General features: G+C 37.9%; 1 long non-coding RNA gene and 1 pseudogene across 1 annotated transcript; one reads left to right on the plus strand and one right to left on the minus strand.

Moving 5' to 3' along the window:
* Positions 1–484: 484 nt before the first annotated feature.
* On the plus strand, positions 485–6686 carry LOC113348079 (annotated as a pseudogene).
* A 4736-nt stretch (positions 6687–11422) lies between these two features.
* Positions 11423–12037, minus strand: LOC113353560. Its single transcript, XR_003361372.1, has 2 exons — positions 11803–12037; positions 11423–11665 (listed from the first exon to the last, which is right to left on the minus strand). It is a non-coding gene; the product is annotated as an uncharacterized LOC113353560 (long non-coding RNA).
* Positions 12038–19922: the final 7885 nt, after the last annotated feature.

The following is a 19922-nucleotide window of genomic DNA, read 5'->3' on the forward strand; positions in this document are numbered from 1 at the left end:
TACTCAAAGCTTAAAAAGGAATATTTCCCTGCAGATCTATTTGAAGGTAAATAATCTGAACAACATTAGAAATCGTCAAAGTTATTCTTGATACATTTTTGAAATACTATCTCATTTCTTCTTTACTTAAGTTGTATCTTACTTCTCTAGCCTTGTAGACTCCCTATTGATATGTGAATTCGTTTGTTAGGTAAGAAAAAGGTGGATTCCAGCGAAAGCAAAGGGTTTTCGTCTCAAAACAACGGTAATGGTGGAAAGCATTTTCTTAGCACCCGTAGTTTAATGTGAACCTTTTTCTTTTACAAGATAGCATATTTCGTCAATTTAATTCTGTTTTACATTCGCAGACCAATTGAAGTTTGATGACTTTATCTATCGTGAACAGAAGTACGAGGAAATTAGGTTTTCAATTTCCTTAACTAAATGCAAGCCTCGAGCCTGCTTCTTAAACGGTGAATTGTTATTATTTCCTGTGTAACCATCTCAAATTGTTTTCTTTTGCGCCTCTTATATGATGTCTTGCTATATTTCCTGTGTAACCTTATCATATTGTTATAATTCTTTCTTCTTTTCGTTCTTTATTTGGTTTGCTGGATTTCTTTTGTTGCTCCGTTGCCTGTTCTCTAGTTTGATCTTCTGCAAGATGCATCTAAACGTTTTTATTTCACAGGATCGAGAAAGTAAAGGTGAGAATGAAAAGAAAATAGAAAATGAGAATGAGAGCGACAATGAAGAACAAGAGGATGAGGAGGAAAGTAGCGAAGAGAGTGAGGGTGACTATGATAAGGTTTGTACTATAAAAATTAATTGCGTCTGTCGCAGTGTCTCTGCTATTTTGAGTCCAAAGTAAATACTCCAGTATGATATTGCGCACTGCCTGAGATCAAATTAGTCTCAAACTCTTATATCACTTCTTTCTAACATGCATCAAAAGATTTTTATAACTGTTTCTTTAATTTCAAGTACTTGATGCTGTGCTTTAGATAAATTCGAAGCTAATATTGTTCTTGACATATTCTCTGTTATTTTACTCCATAAGGAGCAACAAAATCTAGTTCTCAACATTAGGATACCTTGACTTATGCGTGGTTTTGCTGGTTGAAAATCCTGACGATGATTATAATCAGCAAGAAGATGATAATCCTGATGGTAAGTTCCCTTGTCCCCCACTCCCATCTTTTGCATTTTGGATATGATCATAACCAAGCATATTCTTTTGCCACTACATCACTGATGCAATTATCTTTATCTTGTGTCTCAGACGACAATACCTATGATGATTGATGCTGCTCTGGTTGCCTCAAAATCCAGTCATTGGCAAAGTTGGGATATCAAGTTTTGGCAGTTCAAACTTATTAGGGATTTTCAGATTTTGGCAGAGTTGAAATTTGGAGCTTTGGCACCTCTGTCTTCCCGGTGGTCCTGGTAACTGATTGTTGGTGATTCACATGGTGCAAAATCAATTGTTACTGTCCCTAATATTAAAAACTTGTAATTACATGGGTAGTTGAGAGTTGCTTTTAATTTTCTCAATCACAAGTACATTTCAGTAGGGAAATAGCTGGTGAGATGTCTATCAAAAAAGTCCTTCAACTAAATGGTCTCTCTACACCAACAAAGAAGACCCCTCCTTAACAAACAGAATTCCCCATGTGCCTTCGGTTTTCTGTCAGTAGCTAGAATGCAAGTTATCCAGCTGGTTGTGGCAGCGACGAGGTTGAGGAAAACTTAGTGACAAGTCTAAGAACTTAAATTCTGAGAGAAGAAAATGAGGAAAACCAAATTGTTCATAATTTTCAACTCGCGGAGGAGTTTCGGATTTCGAAAATAACACCGATTCTTTTCAAATCAAATGACAGGAAAAAACTTGTAGAGAAGTATGGGTAGAGAACATGTGATGTACGAATTCAAGTATAGTTTTGGGAAGAGAGCACAGGAAGAAGGCAATGACGTTGTACGAGCTACCAGTCGATCATTGTCAACTAGCAACTGCTGGTTAGTATAAGTCGGACCGTCGGTTGAAGTCCAAATTATGCAGAGAAACTTTTCTATAAAATATGGTTACTATCAATCCACTTGGACTATTGACCCAGTGCACATTTCTCACCCGAAGAAACAACACTAGTAGTAAATCTCTACATGCGCAATCAGGGTTGAGCAATTTCGAGACTCGGGTTCGTTTTGTTGGTTTTTGTTAACAAATTAAGAAAAATTGATCATCCTATTGTGTTCAATTATGGAGTACTCTGATCTCCAGTTTTTTAATTTTCAGCCAACTTTTGTTGTTGCTCTTCTAGTTGCTCTTCCATCCATATTACTTGGTTTTATAGCAGTTTCTCATCATCGGGCAAAACCATCGTGTGCATTGCCAATGATCGGTCTTTATCATGTTTTCATGAATAAAACCGGCTTAATTCATGTCACTCTTGGAAATATGGCTGATAAATACGGACCTATTTTCAGTTTCCCAACAGGTGGCCACAGGGCTCTAGTTGTGAGCAGTTGGGAGATGGCAAAAGAGTGTTTTACAGGAAACAATGACATTGTTTTTTCAAATCGTCCTATGCCGTTATCGTTTAAGATTATATTCAATGCAGGTGGTATCGACTCAGCCGGTCTTTCACAAGTACCGTATGGAAAATATTGGAGGGAGTTACGAAAGATCTGTGTGCACAACCTTCTCTCAAATCAACAACTACTCAAGTTCAGGCACTTGATAAATTCTCAAGTTGATACCTCTTTCAATAAACTATACGAGTCATGCAACAAAAGTAAAAACTCTGAAAATGAGGGAGACTCTACTACTACCGCAGCTGGCATGGTGAGAATGGATGATTGGCTTGGAAAATTATCATTCAACGTGATAGGAAGAATAGTCTGCGGATTCCAATCAGACACCGACACAAGTGAGTATTTGTCTATGTTAAAATAAAAATTGGGTACTACTTGATACTACCTTCTTCGTTTTTTTAGAAAAATATTTAATTATTTTTCATTTTAACTTAAAAATAGGGCAAATTAAAAAAAAAAAAAAAAACTAATAGCATCTCCTTTTAAAAACAGAGGGAGTTGTATATGTTAATTAGTAGTCATACATATTTAACTGCGTGCATATGTATAAACAGGTGCTACAAGCAGTGCGGAACGATTTACAGTAGCAATTGATGAAGCATCACGTTTTATGTCCATACCTGCAGTCTCAGATACCTTTCCATGGCTAGGGTGGATTGATCAGTTAAGTGGTCTTATAAAAGATATGAAGCACCACGCAAAAAAATTAGACTTAGTGGTTGAAAGCATAATTGAAGATCATCGTCAAAAGAGACGATTTTCTAGAACTAAAAAAGGAGATGAGAATACCACCGAGGATGAACAAGATGACTTCATTGACATTTGTTTGTCAATAATGGAGCAACCAGAGCTTCCTGGAAACAATTACGCTCGTCAAATGCCTATCAAATCTATCATCGTGGTATGCTATCAACTTAATGATCAGTAGGATAGCAACATTTGTTGAAGTGGTAGCGCGAAGGGATACAAACATCTATTTTTGATGTGTATGTTTATTGTTTATGTTAGAACTCGGGCATCCAACTCAAAACCAATTGGCAATGAGTGGAGAGGCCCTAAGAAATTATAAACCGCAGGATCTTAATTGTCCATACAATATGGGACTAATAATCCCAACAGTTTATATATGTATGATCTGACTCTTAATGATCATATATGCAGGACATGATAGGCGGGGCGACTGACACCACAAAACTGACCACAATCTGGACCCTTTCCTTGCTGCTGAATAACCGCCATGTGCTAGACAAGGCAAAAGAAGAAGTGGATGCGCACTTTGGAACAAAAAGGAAATCAACAAATGGGGAAGTCATGGTGGATTTTGATGATATTCGTAACCTTGTCTACGTCCAAGCGATCATCAAAGAATCGATGCGGTTGTATCCAGCCAGCCCAGTGGTGGAGCGACTGAGCAGCGAAGATTGTGTGGTTGGTGGGTTTCATGTACCAGCAGGGACACGGTTATGGGTTAACGTATGGAAGGTTCAACGAGAGCCAGAAGTATGGGATGATCCGTCGGTGTTTCGACCAGAGAGATTTTTGAGCAATGAGCAGAAGATGGTTGATGTACGGGGTCAAGATTATGAGTTGTTACCATTTGGAGCAGGTCGACGGATATGTCCAGGTGTATCGTTCTCTATGGATCTAATGCACCTGGTACTTACTCGTCTCATTCTTGAGTTTGAAATGAAGTCGCCTGTTGGGGAAGTGGACATGACGGCGACACAAGGTTTAATGAGTTACAAGGTAGTCCCCCTTGACATTCTGCTGACCCGTCGCATGCTTTAGTACTCCTGCTTGCTCGATCACCCAATATGTGTCCTTGTTAAATAATCCACCGGTTATTGAGTCTGCCCTTCATGGGTCTGTATATGTAATCTGTGTTTGTGTTAAGTGAATTTTTTGTTCGATTTTGGAGAAAACAAAATAATAATAATAAGCTTTAGGCAAATTGTTGCTTTAGGCCAGTAGAAATGATCAAGTAGGACTTCCTCACGATCCGCTGGTGAAATAAATAATTTTCAGTAACGAAAAGTTTCCTCCGTTTTTTGAAAAAAGATATTTTTACTTTTTTATTTTAACTTATTTTTAGATCAAATTGAAAAATAAAAATATATCTTTTCCAGAAACGGAGGAAGTAATTCTTTTCTTATTTACCTCACTTTTATATTTACTCAAAACTAAAAAATAGAACCGATAACTAAAATGTGGGCCTATTCGTTTTTTACGTGGTTCACGAGGACGGTATTCCGATAACCATTGTTCAGACTATTATTTAGTAAAGAAATGATAATGATTATGAGGGGTCATTTAGAAAAAAAAGGATAATAATTTTATGAATTTCCTTTATAGTTGTTGATGCAAACTTTGTACACATAATAAATGTATATCTTTATATCCTCGATCGTACTCATTGCTCATTAGAGCTACAGTTAGATTTTTGTTTGATAATCATTTTTTTTATAGGTAACAACAACATGCACATGCAAAATCTACTCAAATCCTTGCAAGAAAATACAAGCAGGTCAACCCCAACATGCCGTTAGGTGAGAAAGGTGGATCAATTTACATTTGTTATCTTCTCTTCTTATCAAAAGAAAAATATATGCTGCGGACATGTTAGCCTCCGAGAGAGAGAGAGAAATAGAGCAAGATGGAGAGCAATGGTGTGCCCATAATCACTCTAAGCTCGGGCAGGGGGATGCCTGTTTTAGGTATGGGAACATGTGAAACACTTGGTAAAGGGTCTCATGAAAGAGAGAGGCTGGCGATTTTGAAAGCGATAGAGGTCGGTTACAGATTCATCGACACAGCTGCTGCATACGGAACTGAAGAGGTTGTTGGTGAAGTTATTTCTGAAGCACTTCAACTTGGCCTGATCAAATCTCGAGATGAACTCTTCATCTCTTCCCAGCTCTGGTGCACTGATGCTCACCCTGACCGTGTCCTCCTCGCTCTCCAGAATTCTCTGAGGTAACCTTTTCTGGTGCAAATTGAACCCAAGGTTTATGTGTAAATAAGCAGCTACACGTATAGAGTTTTTAAACATCTATTAAATTTTAGAAAACTTAAATTGTTTTGTGTAATATATGCATTTAGGAATCTTAGATTGGAGTATCTGGATCTATACCTGATATCATTTCCGGTAAGCTTGAAGCCAGGGAAGATAACTGCGGACGTATCAGAGGACGAAATTTTTCTGATGGACTACAAGTCTGTATGGGCAGCCATGGAAGAGTGTCAGAGTCTTGGCTTCACTAAGTCTATCGGTGTCAGCAATTTTTCCATCAAAAAGCTTCAAGAATTGATGTCAAACGCCAAGATCCCTCCGGTTGTGAATCAAGTGAGTAAAACATATGTCACTCTAACTTCAAAGTTTTGATAAAAATTAGTGTTTGCCTTCTTTTACCTCGAAGATATATATATACATCTAATGCGAATCCAATTTCCAACATTCGACAACCTGATGATTAAGGTGGAGATGAGCCCAACTTTCCAACAAAAGAATCTGAGAGAGTATTGCAAGGCCAATAATATACTAGTCACTGCAATCTCGGTTTTGGGATCCAAAGGAACCCCATGGGGCTCAAATGCAGTTTTGGATTCTGAGGTGCTTAACCAGATTGCTATGGCCAGAGGAAAATCTGTTGCTCAGGTTGGTCAAATTCTTATCACCAGCCATAGTACGTATTTTGCATCACATGTTAATTTTTTTTTTTTAATAACTTACATTTGTATTGCTATTTAGATTAGCATGAGATGGGTTTACGAGCAAGGTGTGAGTCTTGTGGTAAAAAGTTTCAGTGAAGAGAGGATGAAGGAAAATCTGAACATATTCGGCTGGGAACTGACTACGGAAGACTTGGAAAAGATTGGTGAGATTCCACAGTGCAGAATATTAACTGCTGATTTTTTGGTATCAGCTAATGGACCTTTCAAATCCCAAGAAGAGCTATGGGATGACTGAGCTTGAAGCATCATTTTGTTGTAGATGATCGCATAAGCTTCCTGGCAATGGGCTCAATCTATTTATTATCTTTAACTTGCATTTCAAATGATCAAAGAGACATTTAAGAAGCAATGTTCCTATTAAATAATTTAAATTTAATTGTGTTGATGCCTCTACTTATTGCTAGGTTGCCCACCAAAAGTTTTAAGCCAAGTAATTATTTATTTCTTTTTATTTTTTATTTTATTTCTTCTTATGGAATCTTATATTGAATCTTGAATTGAAAATTCATGGTTACAGTTAAACCTATGTAATTTAATAGCCTTGGGACCACTAAATTTTATCAATTTAAAAAGATATTAAATTATCGATAAATTAATAATTTATTATTTTAGAGATAAATTAATAATATATTAGTTTAGAGAACACCTTCTATTGATAATGTCAATAAATTGACTTTGACTCATTTAATTTGAAGGATTTGGATTTTGAAGTACTCTACTATTGACAATTATATATTCATCCATTGGAAATTGTTGGTAAAAGAAGAACAAGCAACTATTGGTTCATATTTTCCTAAAGTTTTATATGTATAAAATACTTTTCAATTTTTTTATTAGTAATTATTAATTTATATAATATTTGGGACCTATAAATAATTAAGGGAGAATTTTGAAACATATTAAATTACTATATTGTCGAAATTATTATTTTAGCACTATAAGCCCAAAAAGGGACTAAGAGATTTCATTATTTTAGCGAGATTATTGTTTTAACGAGTATTAATTTATAAAGGTTCTACTGTAATTTGTAGTGAAGATTTGTTACGCTCTAGTATGGGTTGTATGAAATATATAAAGTGGCTATACTAGAAACTGAAAGCTGTACGTCAAAAAAAAACATAAAAAAAAAATGCTAAGGAGCGACGAGTAGGTTGAATCGCTCCTCAAGCTCAAATTCACGGTCAAAAAGTAGTCGACTTCGTTCTGGAAAGCTCGGTGTAGACTGTAGTACGAATTATACACGCAGGTTTTTGACTACTTCATCACCTTCTCCTATCCTCATGAAGTGATTTTTCGTCGAGTTTACACGGGAAAAAAAATAAAAATCTTTACATAATCTCCGTACCGACCTATTTTGAAGGTGTGGTCATGCTACCTATGGCCGTGTCTAGTTTACAGTATATAGAAACCATGCAGTCAGGCCTAAAGGGAACGACCAGTAAACTTTGTTTCAAGTTATAGGTAATGTTAATTACTCCCGCGAGATTCTTGCTTTTCTCTGATCGGTTAGTGTTTTTTTTTTTTTTTTACTTTGAGGGGTAAGAATTTGTTAAAAAGGAAAGCAAGATTAAGAAACGAAAATGAAAGTGATTAACACACAGAAAAAATTCCTGAAAACGCATGGTTGTGTCTAACTCATCCCTAACCCAATACTAAGAAAGCATGGTTGTGTCCACTCGACTTCTATCGGGATAAATTGAAGTGGAATTCCCTATGTGCAGCACAACTCGTTTAGAAATAATAAACTTCTAAAGCAAACTTTTACCGACCAAAGAATAAGAAAGTCTTGAAGAGACTGGCAGACAACAACGTAAAAGAGCCTGTTTAGACATTGTTTAATAACAACTTTATTACCAGCGTAAAAAGAGTGCGGACACTGTTTAATCCCACGGTAAACAGTTCTATTACCAACTTTAGTTTTCTTAGGTCCAGTGTGCAATAGACATCCACATCTGCAGCCTTTGGGTGCACAAGCTGTCAGCCAGATTGAAAAGTGAACAAATATGGTACTTGATATGTGGATTTTCTTGAAATGTGGACTTGAATGTGTCTAATGTTTAATAGATACCCAGATTCCTTACAAGTTACGTCCATGGTAAGTTTTAATTTTTGGACTTCAGACTTATTTTGATGGCCTCATGGCCATGAGTCCGTGTCATAGATCTGCTAGACTAGAGTTTATGGAAAGCTGTATGAAGCCAAGTATGCTGTCGTTGGGATATTATGAAGATGCCATATTAGATTTTGCTAAGTTGATATTCTTCTTGAGTCATGACCTTGATTTTCAATTATTGATTATTGATTTTCAATTATTAGATCTCCATTATTTTATAAAATTTAAAACGTTCTTTTTTTCTTTTTCTTTTTAGTTTTAAAATGTTGAATGTTTCTGCTTTTAGTTTAAAAAATATTAGACAGCTTTTGAAAGTTTAAAAAAACAATTTATATTTGAAAACCAAAAGTTAAATTGATGTTGTCCAATAAAGTACCCTCTAACCCAAAAAAGAAAAAAAGAGAAATCTATTTTGAAAGTCTGAGATTTTTTTTTTTAGAAAATTAGAGAGTTTAAACTTAAAAATTAAATGATACAACTAGGTCTTTTCGGATTTTTGGAATAGTTTTCTTTGAACACGGTTATTTCCAAATCCTAGGAAAAGCTGTTTCGAAACCTATAAAGTGAACAACTAATTAGGAAAATGCTTGGCTTGAATGAGACTCCGGCGAGAATTGGTATATAATTCAATAAGAGTTAGACCGACTTGATCGCGTCCAAAGTGAGTCAAGTCCTAGACTCTTAAAAGCAAAATATTTTCCAAATTCCCATTCCCTAGAAAAATCCATAATTTCAAATCTATCATGGATTTGGACCAGCATATTAAAAGGATTAGAGTTAATAAAGGGTAATTTTATTTGGTAAGTCAAAAATGGAGCGTTGGTAAAAATCTGGTAAGACAAATGGATCCCTAACGCGGATATAATCCAAAAAAATTCCAAATGTTCAAGAACAGGCACCAATAAGAGTTCAAGAGCTAATAACGGATCAAAATAGTTGGGATCAAGAAAAACTAAGTCAATTCTTCTTCCCGGAAGACAAAGGAAAAATCCAAGCGCTAAATCCAAGGAATCATGAGCAAGACATTATTAGATGGAGACATCATCAATCAGGAAAATTTTCGGCCAAAAATGTCTACACCTTTTTAGCCAATCAGGATCTTGACAATAATGATAACCTAGATTTCCCATGGAACAAGATCTGGAGAATTCAAACCATCCCAAGAGTTAGACTTCTCATTTGGAAATAGTACAAAAAGCTCTACCAACATCGGCTAGACTGGGTGCTCATAATATGGAAATAGACCAGATTTGTCAATTATGTAACAATATCAAGCGCAGGAAACAGAAGCTCACCTCTTTTGCGAGTGTTCTTTTGCAAGAGCCGTTTGGTTTGGACTATCTCTACAGAATATAATCTCTAGAAACCCTCACAGCTCAGTTATTGATTGGATTAAGTGGTGGATTACGAAAGCTAATTTGAACCATATCCGGGAAAAAATATCCACCATAATTTAGTTCATTTGGAAATATAAATGTTCAGTGGTCTTTGAGAAAATCCACCCAAACCCAGTCAGCTTAATAGGACAAATCAACAGCTTCTAAAACTCCATCCAGTCTAATACCCTTCAAAGAAAAAAGCAAACTCAAGAAAGAACATCGATTAACAATTATTGGTCCAACCTAAATTCGGATTGGATAATCTTCGTTGATGCATCTTATATGAAAGAGGACTCTTCGATGGGATACACTTTTATGCTATACTCTCTGATGAGGAGACTTTCATGCATATTTCTGCAGGTTCAGAGTGGGCAACGTTAGCTTTCCATGCAGAAGTGAAGCCCTTGCTAAAGGCTGTTACATGGTTAAAACAAAATATTTTATCAAGTATGTTCATCGTAACAGACTACAAAGCTCTGGCAGATAACTTAAACAAGTTGTCGACAGATTCTTCGTGGACGGTAGAAAATTCTTTGCAGGAAATAAGGATAATATTGGGAGACCTACCACAAGCTAAAGTGAAGTATATAAAGAGAAACAAAAACAAGGCAGCGGCCTACATCGCTAAGGAGGCAAGGATTAAAAGATTACAACACCTGTCGGAAAACCTATTTCAAAGAGTTTAAAAATCTACATTGATTCTAATACCTTTGATAACAATGACCTTGTAAATCTTTTGTACTACATTTGCTAGTTTTAATATATGACTTTTTCCATCAAAAAAAAAAAGTGAGTCCAGTCGTTTCCGAGTCAAAATCACATGAGACGTGCTCTTGAGTTTGTTTGACACGTGATAGAAGCGTACTCGCGTCCGAGCTTGGAGTGTCCATGCAACCCAGTCCACGAGTTCTCAAAATTTTCCAACATCATCAAGTTGAGTTCGGAGAAATATTTGGTTGGTCAATCCTGTTATGGACCATTTAATATTACTCCCTCCGATCCGTTTTAGTTATGTTGTAGAGTTTTTCACGCAGATTAAGAAATAACAAAGAGAATAATTTTTTCCAAATTCACGAATATTAATATCTTCTTAGAAGTTTGAAACACCTAGTTTTTAGTAAAGAATTAACAAAAATGGAGTATATATCCTCCATGGAATATATTTAAAAATTGAAATAATTGCCTTATTTGATAATTACAATGAGAATTAATGTTATGGTGTGATTCCAAAGCAGGGGTAAATTAGTGAGAAATTGGGGGAAAAATTTAAACTCTCATCTACTTTGGAACAAAAAAAAAACCCTTAAACATCAACTAAATTGGAACGGAGGGAATATTTCTTAAGATTGTACTTTAAATTTTTATATATAATTTTAAAATATTATTTTTTCAACCTTTTATTTTTGCTTAAAGTTTTTAGAAAAAAAATCAGTGTTTTCTTTCAAGTTTTTCCTTTCTTTTATTTTAAAAGAATGTTTGGCACTCGCAGTATGCGCGTGCTAGAATCACTGTTCTCATCCATAACAAATCTATACAAATATGGCCCTCTGGCACGAATAACCTATATTCTTTTTTTCAATTAGGCTTTTAACCAAACACTTTTTGTGCAGTACTTTTCTCATCGATAAGAAATCTAGCTTCCTTTAATAGATTTATTAACCCGTAATTGTGAATTTAACCATTACACAACAATCCAACTGCTTCAACTCTAAAAGAAACTCGAAAATAGCCACCATTGAACACCTATTTGCTAGGTTAAAGCTTAACTGGATATTGCAAATCATACAAATAGACTCTCTGCTATTGCAAAATCATCTTCATCTTTCAAGGATATATATATACAGAAGAGACTTCCCATACACTGGATCATCTAATTCGCAAAAGAAAAAACACTAAATCAGTAACTTCCAAAAAGAAGAAATTTGATCATAAAATTAATAACAATTAATCCTTCCAAAAAGATGAATCAAATAAAAATTAATACAACCAAAAAAAAGAAGCTTTCACCTTTCAGTTCATCAGCAATAGAGAGAATGTATTCACAATTTCAACAAAATATGATAGAATAATGAAGATTTTTCAGTATTATTAAGAAGTTGAGCTCAAGAAATAATGACATCTACTGAAAGAGGGAAGAACAAAGAAACGCAGTCTAATTTTTATGGGATAAATGTTGTAATTCTCTTATATAGAAATGTTGTTTGAATATCGAAAATCCTGGATTCTTCTAGAATTTTGATAATTAAACTCAAAACCCAATTATAAAACAACTTTTTTATATAGATTCTTCTAGATCCTCCATTGTAACCTGCTATTGTTAAACATGTTTGGTTTCATAAAAATTTAAGTGTAAAGTGCAATTACGAAACAACCCTTGCTTTCTTCTACGATTGGCATTTCAGAAAATTAATGTAAGGGTAAAATGGGAAAACATATTTTGCAGCTTCACTGCACCGTAGCAATGAGAGTTTTCTTTATATAATAGGATAGATAAATGTGAGATCTTCTTCTATTAGAGCAAGTCTTATGGTGGAATAATTCCATCTTACATCTTCCACGCCACCTCAGCACTTGGAACTGTGGACGGAAGTGCAACTCTAGTGGTGGAATAGAAGAAAAGCTATTCAAAATAGCGTTGAACGCCAATCAAAACAGTGTTCCGAAAACGCTATTAAGAACTGCGCTTGACGTAGTCAACGGTCAAACGCAATTAAGATAGCGCTTAACGCAATTCACAATAGCGCCTAACGCTATTCTTATTTGCGTTAAACCACAAAACTATACAGCAGCGACCGCGGGTTCTCTCTTCCTCTTCTATTCTTCTTCTTCTTCTTCTTCTCTAAAGAAAAAACCTAAATCCCCCTTTTTGATTTCTCAGTTACCCGTTCAAATGCATTTAATTGCTTCAAAGAGTTTGTTCGTTGGGAGATAGGGAAGTTAGGGATACTTTAATTTCTCAATTTCATTGAGAATCCATAAAGAGGTTACTTTTAATCAACGGATGAGACAAAAACGCCATTAAGAATAGCGTTTTAACGGATATTTTTTCAGATTCGAATTTTCTCTATATATATTGGCTTCTTCAACTCAAACCAAAACCATTCAATCTCTAGAATTTCATTGTATACCTTCTTCCAATTCCGTTTTTTTTTCCAATTCACTATGGCAAAGTATTTAACAGCTGAATATGTTGCAATCATGAAAGCTTGGATAAGCATTACACTTGATGGTGTTGCCGGAGTTGATCAAAAATCAAGTCAGTTTTGGGAGAGAGTATTCAAAGTTTATGAATCAATTTTTGGGAATAAGAATGATAGGATTGTTCATAAATTGCAAAATAGATTTAGTATCTTGAAAAAAGATGTGAAAGTTTTTGTTGGCATCGTAAGAAATTTGTATAAAAACAATTCAAGCGGATGGGGAAATGAGGATATCGTAAGTCTTTGATTTCTTTATAAAGATTACGTGTATATCTATATCTATTCAATTTGTGGATTTCTAACTTGGGTTTTTGTTGATGTTTTCTTTTTTGTAGGAGAGCAAAGCTAGAATAGAATATAGTGGTATTAACAATGGAAAACCATTTAAGCATGAAGAGGTGTACCGACTTTTCAAGGCACACGTTCCCGGATTCAATCCCAAAGAAATTGATCCTACCCAAAATCAAGAATCGGAAAAGACGCACCTAATGGTGATGCCTCAACAAGTAGTATTCCATCAAGGAGCGGCCCAAGATGGTATGAAGAGGAGGGTCCTCGTAGACCACCGGGGAAGAGGGCTCAACAAAGAGAAGCTTCAGAGATATCGGCTATAAATGACGGAACCTACCGTATATTGAAACATTTTGGTGAAGAGAATGCAAAGAAGATGACAATATTGGACAATCAAGAAGAATATTTACAAACTATTGCAGAAACAAACAAGAAATCCGTGGATTTGGCTTTGGAGAAACATGAACTCGAATAGTTGGATGTGGAGGTTGAGACCTTGCCGGAATGGAAGAAGCAATTTATATTGGATAAGCAAAATAGCATTTTGGAAAAACATGGTTATCCTCCTATAACACTTGGTGTAAACTTTGGTTATCCTAACAATTCCAATGTTCGTCGTTTTATTTGAAGTAGTGGAATCGATGTTTATGGAACTATGTAGTTTCAATTATGTTTTTTTTTAAATTTAAAGTAGTGGAATCAATGTAGTTGAAGTATTTAAGAATCAATGAAGTTTTAATTTCATTATATCTTTCATTCAATTTTAAGATGAGTTCATTATCTTTCTTTCGATTTGATTTCAATATTGAGATGAAACCAAAAAACTTGTTTGTTGAGAAGAGAAAAAAAAATGAGAGACTAGAAATAAAAACCAAGTATAGAACTGGAAAACTCGAGTGGTTCCTGGACAGTTTTCCTATTTAGCGTCATTAAGAATAGCGTCTAGTGCTATTATGAATAGCGCCTGACGCTGTTCGGAATAGCGTTTATCTCTAAGCCATTGGATTGCCAGCGGCTATTTATAATCAACGGGTCAGAGAAGAACGCCATTAAGATTGGCGCTATTCATAATAGTGTTTCAACGACTACTTTTTAAAATCTGCTCTATAAAACGGCTTCTTCAGCTCAAACCAAACTATCTATTCTAATTTTTCTTTTATTTCAAACCTTCTTTCAGTTCATTACAAGTACGGCATACACTAGTTGACAATCACAAAAGCTTGGTCGAAAGTTTCCCTCAATGGGAATGTTGGACATAATGAAACAGTCGCTAATTTTTGGGAAAGGGTTTTTTAAGCTTTTGTAGAATATGGTGGAAATGAAAATGGAAGAACAAGGTTGAGTATACAAAATAGGTGGGTGTTGATGGTGGTTTTTAGCTTAGGGTAAAAATCGTTCAACCTTAGTCAAACAGTGACGTCACACTTGAGTAATAATGTCGCCACTAGCACATTTATTGAAACATTCAACATGTCTACGCAAAATTACAGGGGTACTTTTTTTATATGCCATGCTCCACGGCAGGGCTCTCGGTACTGACTGGCATCATCTTCGCACATGCCAGCCGCGCATGCTAGCCAAACGTGCCAATCACGCGTGCCACATATTTTAAACTAGGGTTTCGACACGCTAAACCATAACAGCCACATCTCCGCACCAAAGGCATGCCAACCATGCCATCCGCACCACCGTTCCAATGGCATGCCAACCACATCTCCGCGCCAAAGGCATGCCAACCATGCTAGCCGCACCACCGTGCTAATGGCATGCCAGCCACATCTCCGCGCCAAAGGAATGCCAACCATGCCAGCCGCACCACCGTGCCAATGACATGCAATGCCAGCCACATCTCCGCGCCAAAGCCACGCCAACCATGCCAGCCGCACCACCGTGCCAAAGGCATGCCAACCATGCCAGCCGCACCACCGTGCCAATGGCATGCCATGTCAGCCACATCTCCGCGCCAAAGGCATACCAACCATGCCAGCCGCACCATAGTGCCAATGGCATGCCATTCTAGCCACACCTCCGCACCAAAGCCATGCTGGCCATGCCTCCATGCAGCTGGCTGCCAAACGAAGGGTTGCAACAATGCCAAGTTCGCCACCAAACGCGTGGAAACTTTTGGCCCAATGCCAAGCTCTAATTTTGGCCGCGCCTAAATGATAGACACATTTTTGTGTCTAATTTGTCCTCAATGCCTGTATTGTTGGAACTCTATTTTTGTACTAATATTGTGTTTTTATGTTTGTTTAGGTGTTTTTGGAGAAAATACCCTTGTATGGAAAGAGTTGCTCAAAAAGTGATGATTTACACCCCGGAGAAAAGTACTAAAGGCACCCCAGAAATGTACCGGAAACGTCCCAGAAATGTACCGGAAACGTCCCAGAAATGTCCCGGAGGAAACCAGAAAAATTACTATTTCAACCCAAGAATTACTATTTTAGCCAAAATTCCTAAGGGGACACCACTGTTTGCTAAGGGGGCACCTTTTCACGATTTGAATTTGAAAATGGCGGGAGAAATCAATCACGCCTGCATGAAATTTCTAATCGATTCTTGGACGTGTTTTTGGAAGATTCGATCGCTGGAAATTATTGGGCTAAGCCTGTTAAGGCTAAACAGGCCGAATGCAAGTGATTTTAGCGATCAAGTTGGGCTGAAATGACCGGGAGAGAAGATCAAAGTCCAAACAGGGGAGCTGTTTTCACGGGAGAATATTTTGGAAAATATTGGATTCTGTTGGAGGATATACGTGCGTTATCTCATTGGATTCGAATATATCTAAGCTAGGAAAGATTGAGAGAGCGTCAGAAGCCAAGAGAATATTTGGTAAACACGGTTTCGATTAAACAGGAAAAAAATAAAAAATATTATTCTCGCGTCTGCAAAGAATTGAAGAGAAGATTATATGGAGTTATGATGGAAGATATCGATGCTGTTGGGTATAAATAGCTCACTGAGGTCAAGGAGAAAGGGTGTCGAGAGTTGGGAGGAGAGGAGAGAAGGCTTCAGAGGGAGAATCACCATTTTTCTCTGCTGCTGCTGCTGCCATTGATGAAGAGGAAGAACACGAAGAATAGACGGCCAAAGACAGTCGTTCCCCAACAGTGACAACGACCGGTCACTGTGGGTCGTAGTCAGCTACGCAAACAACAGCAGCACTCTTTTATCGTTCTTTGTAACGGTGTTCTGTAACGCTTATAATCGTTGCAGTTTACCGATTTTCACCCTTTTCTCTTCATTGTAAACACCAATTGAGCTTAATAAAATATTTTGAGAGGTATTTCACTATGATGAGCTAAACCCAAGCACTGGGACGACGGAGAAATCCTTAATTCATCCATGTGATAATTTAATTAATTCTTTTATTTACTTTTTGCACTAATTTTAATTGAATTAAGATTTTAAATTAATTACTTGTGATTTTATTTGATGGAGTATGCTTGGTCCTAGGGATTTTTGATGCGCCATGCTCATAAAATACAACTAATATTTTATAAAATCTATCTTGGCAATAAACTAGAGTTAATATTTGTTTTTTTTTTGAACTATAATTGTTAGAATTAATTTCTGAACCACTTGAAAAAGAAAAAAACGGCCGTATCTTTAGTCCCCGTACTCTTGCCCATATTGTTAATATTTTTTGTATATATTTTTATTCTTAAATCTTTACAAGTCCGAGCAACGAAATTTTACTACCACTTTCAATATTACAACACTAAACTATGCCAAAACCTTAATTTTGGCCGCGCCTAAAACTATACCAAAATCCTAGCTTGGCCACGCCTAAACCATGCCAAATCCACGCCGGCCATGCCTCCATGCCGCTGGCTGCCAAACGAAGGGTTGCAACAATCAACGGCCACCCTTCCTTCTGAGATGCAAATCTCAGCCGTCCAAGTTCGCCACCAAACACGAGGAAACTTTTGGCCCAATGCCAAGCCCTAATTTTGGCCTCGCCTAAACTATGCCAAAACCCTAATTTTGACCGCGCTTAAAACTGTGCCAAAATCCTAGCTTGGACGCGCCTAAACCAGGCCAAAGCCATGCCGGCCATGCCTCCATGCCGCTGGATGCCAAACGAAGGGTTGCAATAATCAACGGCCACCCTTCCTTCTGATATGCAAATCTCAGCCGTCCAAGTTCGCCAACAAACGCGTGGCAAATTTTGGCCCAATGCCAAGCCCTAATTTTGGCCGCGCCTAAAACTATGCCAAAATCCTAGCTTGGACGCGCCTAAACCATGCCAAAGCCACGCCGTCCATGCCTCCATGTCTCTGGATGCCAAACGGAGGGTTGCAACAATCAACGACTACCCTTCCCTCTGAGATGCAAATCTCATCCGTACAAACTTTCCACCAAACGACTTGTGGCAATCTCTTGTCTACGATGCCAACTCTTGGCCACGGTGTTAAAACCCTAATTTGGCCACGATGACAAAGCCCTAATTTGGCCACGCCAAAGCCGTGCCGGCCATGCCTCCATGCCGCTGGCTTCCAAACGGAAAATCAACGACAATCCTTTCTTCTGAGATGCAAATCTCAGCCATACAAGCTCTCCACTAAACCAAACGACTTGTGGCAACCTTTGGCTACGCTGCCAACTCTTTGGCCACGGCGCACACTTAGCTATGACAATTCTATGGTCACGTCATCAAACCCTAATTAGCCACGCCAAGAGCATGCGCAATCCATGCCAGCACCGTGGCCACGCCACTGGCTACCAATGAAAGGTAACCACAATCAACGGCTAACCTTCCTCTCAAGATGCAAAATCTCTACCGTCGAAGGTCACCACTGATCCAGAAATCTTACCAAGATCAACTTTCCAAACAATAACAACATGCTACACAAAACACTCGAGACATCAAAACATGTCACAAACTGGGGGATGCTCATCTGGGTATTGGTCTGGCGATTTACAGCGTGCGACGTACACTACGCCCGTTACAAGAAAGTTTTATAAGAGTGAGGCGGTTAGTAAATACAATAAGTAATGGTGAAACGTTTCCTTCATTATGGAAACATCAATTCTAGGCGTTACCCGTTACCGCTTTCTTCCATTTACTCAACCATTTTCACTTCTTACGAGACCAGGGTACGTTTCGTTGCGACTTGTATAAATAGGTCTCACATATTTCCACCAAAGAACAAGTTTTTCGTCAGGAGAATACAACACTCAGAAATCACTTGTTAGCTTCCCAATCTCATAACGTTTCACTTTCTGATACAAGTTGTCAAACAACAACTCTTCCAGAATCAACTATTCTGGTCTCAACACTCTCTTCGCTTCCCTCCCTAAGACCAACCTTTCTCCTTCACTTTGTGACCGAAGAAAGTCTGGAACGGCCATTTCTTGGTTTCGGAAGGATTTGTACAGATTTATCTCTCGAATCAAAGTACTCCCTTGCAGTACATTGTTAAGGGTTTAGACTCGTTTCTCACCCACACACTTGAAATTACCGAAATCAACAGAAACTGTTTTCACCCTCAGACAATTGGCGACCACAGTGGGAGATTAATCTCTCCAAGTCAGGAAGATGGTCGGTTTTAAGACTGAATCTGTGCCCCCAAGTTCTACTCAGGCGAATGGCAATGTTTCCTCTCCCAACGCAACATCCAACAACGCGATCGACGGAGAAGTTCCAAGGCTGGCCTATTTGGCACGGGTTCAGGAGATCCACACCAGGAATATGGATCTGATAAAAGAGGCGATTAATAGCATACTCGATCATTACCAAGTCAACAGCTTCACTACTAATCAGAAACCAGTAGGCCAGGAAGCGGCCTCATTGGTGGAAAGTTTATGTGAACTCCTACATCTTTCAAAGGATAAACAGATGGAGACGCTCATTGCCATCAATAGAATAACGTCAAACGCATCCCTGGTTCCTTCGCACTTGGAAACGTCAAGAATGCCGGAGATGTCCATCAACAATGTCACGTTTACCGACGATGACATGATGGTATAATAAGGACATAACCGGGCTTTACACGTCACATCCCGTATCAAGGATGTGGAATTCAAAAGGGCCCTCATCGACACAGGAGCATCCTCCAATGTCGTTACCCTCAGGACGCTCAGAAGAGCCAGGGTGAGGCCAAGCGAAGTCGTGCGACAGTCCACTATGATGATCGATTTCGAAGGCAACCAAACCAACATGTATGGATACATTAACCTGAATTTATCAGTAGGACCGGTCCAGTCAAAGGTAAGGTTCGAAGTAATCGAAAAGGAGTCGGATTACCATATGATACTAGGAAGACCATGGCTCCACGATAACAGAATCATTCCTTCGACATATCACCAGTGATTGAAAACCATGGTACACGTAGAAGTCATCCTAATCTCTGCATCGTTATCTCCCTATGCGCCGATCTGTGGCATGGAGATGTTTGAGCCGAGGAAGAGCCAGCGGGGCGCAGCAAACGAAACTCACCACACTCCACTGCCAAAGTGGGCGTCAATTGAAGAAAGCGATGGGCTTGCATCGTTTCACATAGAAACCCGGTCTCACACCACCTCTTCGGAACGGAAGCGCGCCAGTCTCCACCCGCCAAACTAGAGTTTGTATCGCTCCCCTACCAAGCGAGAACGGGCTTTTATCATGATTCATGATGAAAAAGGGAAAAC

Source organism: Papaver somniferum, chromosome 2, assembly GCF_003573695.1.
Source record: "Papaver somniferum cultivar HN1 chromosome 2, ASM357369v1, whole genome shotgun sequence".
Taxonomy (NCBI): domain Eukaryota; kingdom Viridiplantae; phylum Streptophyta; class Magnoliopsida; order Ranunculales; family Papaveraceae; genus Papaver; species Papaver somniferum.